The sequence below is a fragment of the Nannobrachium achirus genome (assembly GCF_963921795.1).
Source record: "Nannobrachium achirus genome assembly, chromosome: 13".
NCBI lineage: Eukaryota > Metazoa > Chordata > Actinopteri > Myctophiformes > Myctophidae > Nannobrachium > Nannobrachium achirus.
Genome location: NC_137833.1, coordinates 21,818,301 through 21,823,462, shown reverse-complemented (window position 1 = coordinate 21,823,462; position 5,162 = coordinate 21,818,301).

The following is a 5,162-nucleotide window of genomic DNA, read 5'->3' as shown; positions in this document are numbered from 1 at the left end:
ACACACACACACACACACACACACACACACACACACACACACACACACACACACACACACACACACACACACACACACACACACACACACACACACACACACACACACACACACACACACACACACACACACACACACAGTTGATGACAGTAGTGGGAATTAAGTTTGTGGGAAAATATCTGTCTGTCTGTCTGTCTGTCTGTCTGTCTGTCTGTCTGTCTGTCTGTCTGTCTGTCTGTCTGTCTGTCTGTCTGTCTAACTAAGTGTTTTGGTAAAAGTCAGTGTTAATAGTAATATAGAACATTTGAGCAGAGATTAGATTAAGTATTTTCTGTGTTGAATCATATTCATCTGTACTAGCTTGTCTCTGATCAGCATTCCAGTGATTATTCACCTGATTGCTCCAGACATGAAGCATATGCCCCAAATAATTTCATCATACACAATTTTACAGAATCAGGACCTTGCTGTGTACATACACAATCCAATGCAGTGTTAATTTGTAAGTGAGAGAGAGTGTGTACAAATGTAAAAGTGTACACTCTCAGAGAGAACTATGCCTACTTGAAGTCTCATATTATGGTCGAAAAAAATGATTTGACATCTGATATTGGACATGAAATAACTACTATTTGAATGCCACTAAACTAAGAAACAAGTCTACTGTATGTTTTTGCTGCATTCATTACTGCAGCCACTTATGAGACTGGGCTGTTAGGCCTACTATATTAGGGCCGGGTGATACCGTATGGACAAAATCAAATATAAAAATATTTTTAACCAGATACCTTCACGTGGATATTGTGACAGCGAATATCTTACTGTGATAACAATAATTAATTTTGTAATATATGGGCATATACTGATTCAACCAGGGATCTTCATATAAGCCTATGGGCATACAAAGGACAGAGACAGAGTATATGGCCATATCGGTTGGATTGTCTGTGCGACATAGCTGTGAGGACCTCTGACAGCAAAACGAACTACAATCACAATACGTCACAACATTTAGAGCTTGTAGATTGGAAAAGTATAAAATAAGTATTAAATTAAAATAGGGTTAAAGTGGTTAAAACCAGGAAACGGTTGATATCCTGTCACAAAGATAGGCTATCGATATAATATCTATATATTGCCCAGCCCTAATATATATATTTTATCCACACTGCAGAGGAAGCACAAGTACAATAAAGCCCCTGGCTGTATTGTACTTGCATAGTAATGGACAATAAAAATATTTCAACCTTGAATCATCAGGTTTCCAGAGTAAAGACTGAGAAATCTCTAACTGGAAGGAACCGTGCAGATTACAGGGGCGTAACGTTAATACTCTCTTCAGCAGAAGAACCCTATTTGAAAAGAGCACACATCAACATCACTTCTTTGCTGTCTTTCTGGTAAATCGTGAGTCACCTCATCATCCCTTCTTAAACTAGATCTCCATTCTCTGACCCCCCCATTCACGGCTCCGCTCTTCTGTTCACAAGCCTCTTCAACAAAGCTACAGTCCTAACAACACCCATTCATGGCTCCTCCACTCCAGCTTATAGAAAGAGATGACAAGGGTGTTACAATGAAGAAAATCGTTATTCACTGTCTGGAACACAATCCAACATAATTCACAATCTCTTAATTATTTTGTATTATTCATTTATAATTTTTTGTTGTTGTTATTATTATTATTTTACAAGTATCTCCTATTTTCCTTACTGAAGATCAATCGGTTAGTGAAATATGTTTCTTTCTTCTGTTCCTTCTCTTCAAACTATTTTGTCAACTTGAAAACACATGTAGTGACAGTAATCTGACACAAATTGGTTTGAAATTTAGAGACAGACTGCTCATTGCGGAAGAATGAATTCAGTCATTGTGCCCTCAGCTGTTTGCATCTTCTGACTCAGCTGTGTGAGTTGCATGTACTCACAAAACATTACACAATGCAGCATTTATGGACAACATACTTTATGTTCAAATGTTGCTTCTTATTTTCGTGTCGAAAGCCTGAAGCTGTCGTATGGGAGAAGGTCAGTGAGTCACTTACTTTACATTGTAATGCACAGCCTAACTCATTAAGCTTTCACTAGAAAGATTTATGCTGGCTGAAATGAATGAGGGGATATCCAAATTAAAAACTACAGTTGATCACTGCGTTGCATACAGATCTCTGTCTGTCTGTCTGTCTGTCTGTCTGTCTGTCTGTCTGTCTGCCTGCCTGCCTACCTGCCTGCCTTGCTCTATAGACAGACAGAAACACAGACAGACAGTCCGGAAAAAATGCAGGGACACATTAAAAGCGTGTAATGTGACCAGAATGCGTGGACAATCCCCCCTTTCTCCCCCATAGGTCATTGCAGGACAATCATTGTGACATCATGACACCCCCCATGGACAGCAGTGTCTGCTGGGACAAAGACAGACAGGACAGGAGGAGGAGCCAACACTGCAACACTCTCTTTGAAGCAAAACACCAAAAGACTGTCCACCTCATTCATTAACCCTGTGTGTGTGTGTGTGTGTGTGTGTGTGTGTGTGTGTGTGTGTGTGTGTGTAGGACAGGGAGAGCAAGACAACCCCTGATTGTATGGCCCCCCTTCCCAACATGTTTACGATAGTGTAGTGGGAGTAAATGCCATATGGAGGCCACTTCAAGTGTGTGTGTGTGTGTGTGTGTGTGTGTGTGTGTGTGTGTGTGTGTGTGTGTGTGTGTGTGTGTGTGTGTGTGCGCGCGCACGCACAGAATGTTTCATGCCATTACCTTGATGTGACTGACAGAAGGAATCCCACCAGTAGAGACCAGTCTGCCGCACAAAATCTGCAGAGACAATATAAATGTGTGTTTTGTGTCCATTAGATACAACAATTAATTATTTGATTGGACTAATCTTTTATCAGGAAATAATCCATAATCCGTATGAATCAATAAGTGTAGAAAAAAAATTATGAAACAACATAGCAGCCTATAAGTCAGGTTGTTGTGTTCTCTAGCTTGAATTTATTTTATTTATTTATTATTATTTATTTATCTGTTTTCATTCATCTTTGACAGAAATGCTAACGTACAGTGAAACACTTGGGCTAAAAGGATAACACAAAAAAGTCCTGCAGTGTGGACTTTCCATCTTTAACTAATAACTTGTGATATTTTAGATGACACAGTTTCAGCTCAAGGGACTGCGTGTGCTTGGACTGCTTGTGTGGAACATGGCTTCAGCAATGCAATTCAGTATTCAGTAATAATCAACACTGTGAGGATGTTATGATACTATAACTATGATGTTATGATGGCATACTCTATTATACTGTATGCCATAATAACCACTACAATCCTATATTGTTGATAGGAGTCCCTCAGGGCTCTATACTGAGCTAGTGAATTTTCTTTCTTACTTTCGCAGAAAATAGGCTATCTACAAGCAATAAACACGTCACAAAGTGACAGATTGAGCACTTGTAGATCTGCTATCTCTCTCCGAATACGGATGCTGGGGTTCAAGTGGTTATGGCTTGGTGTGTGGAATGGTGTACACGTTCTTTATCTATTCATTGACTATATCAGTTCTTTATGCACACCCATTTCAGAAGCAAATTGTACATCATTAAAAAAGTAACTTTGAACCTGGTGCTTATTTGGGGCATAGACATTTTATAAATAGCAACAATCTACAAGGTCATAGCTTATAAGATTGGCTATTTTCGCTACGTTAGAAAGTATGAAATAGGGCTTAAGTGGTAAATGTTTTTTTTTTTTTGAGCGGTGGTCACAACGCTCCTATACGTGGCCGTGTGTGTGGGTCTGTCTGTCTGTCCGTCTCCGTGTCTGTCTGTCTGTCTGTAGCCTGCAGTAACCTTTTCTGAACACACATGTTAAGGGAGGGGCGCTGTTGCACACACACACACACACACACACACACACACACACACACACACACACACACACAGAATGATGAGTGAAAGCAGGTGTTATATAATCTATTTTTGCAAAGACATGAATACAGGTTAAAATAGAGATTAAAATAATGTAGTAATGGTGAACTATTCCTTCCATGTTCATATATAAAATGTGAACAATATATACTGACTCCTGACCTCATGGTCAAAGCACAGGAGGGGTTCCAGTTGAGAAGCAGTGGTCTAAAATATTCCAGCTGGTCCATAGAGTGCAGCAGGCTTCAGCAGGCTGGCAGATGTCTCCGTATCGGATCAGCCACAAAACACCACCGCATGGGTGCGCGTGTACGGGTGAGTTGGGATCTGGTAATGTCAGTCAATCCAGTGAAGGGTCCCAACGATGAAGTCTTTTGTCCATCCAGAGCACCCCAGCAGGACCCCTACACATACACACACACATTGTTGAATCCACTTTTCCAATAAATGTTGTGTGCAGAGGATTACTTACTGTATGTACATGACACTTAAAAGATACAAAGAGCATCTTCTCCACACAGCCTCACTACCTGTTTGTGTTCTGACTGAGCAGAATCTTGATAGCTGTTTGGTTTGGCGCGCGCACACACACACACACACACACACACACACACACACACACACACACACACACACACACACACACACACACACACACACACACACACACACACACACACACACACACACACACACACACACACACCAGGGTCAGGTCAGTGTGAGGTTATCATCAGTCAGTATGCTGTCAATAATAAAAAAGGCTGCCAATTCCTGTGGAGAGCAATCCTCACCACACATTCACACAAATTCTTCCGTCAGCAGCACGCTCTCTAAATGTTCTACACCATATAAAAGCTCATCTGTTTAAATACCATATATATATATATATATATGTGTGACGGAGAGAGTCGCAGCCCCAGCCTTGAAGCCTCAAAAGTCTAGTATCTCCCCCAGACCAAAGAGATGTCTCTTTGGTCTAGTGGTTAAGATATCGGACTTTCGCGAGGGAGACCCGGGTTCGAAGCCGGGTGGGGAGGTTCGGATATATATATATATATATATATATTCAACAGAAAATGTATACATAAAAAAACATGACAAAGCAATAAAGAAATGATACAAATCACCCCAAAAGTTAATCATGTTAGTGATTAAAGATGTGAACATAGCTACAGCCGTATGTCTTTTTTTTTTCTCTTTTTTTAAAGAGAAAATAACACAGGACCCAGAAG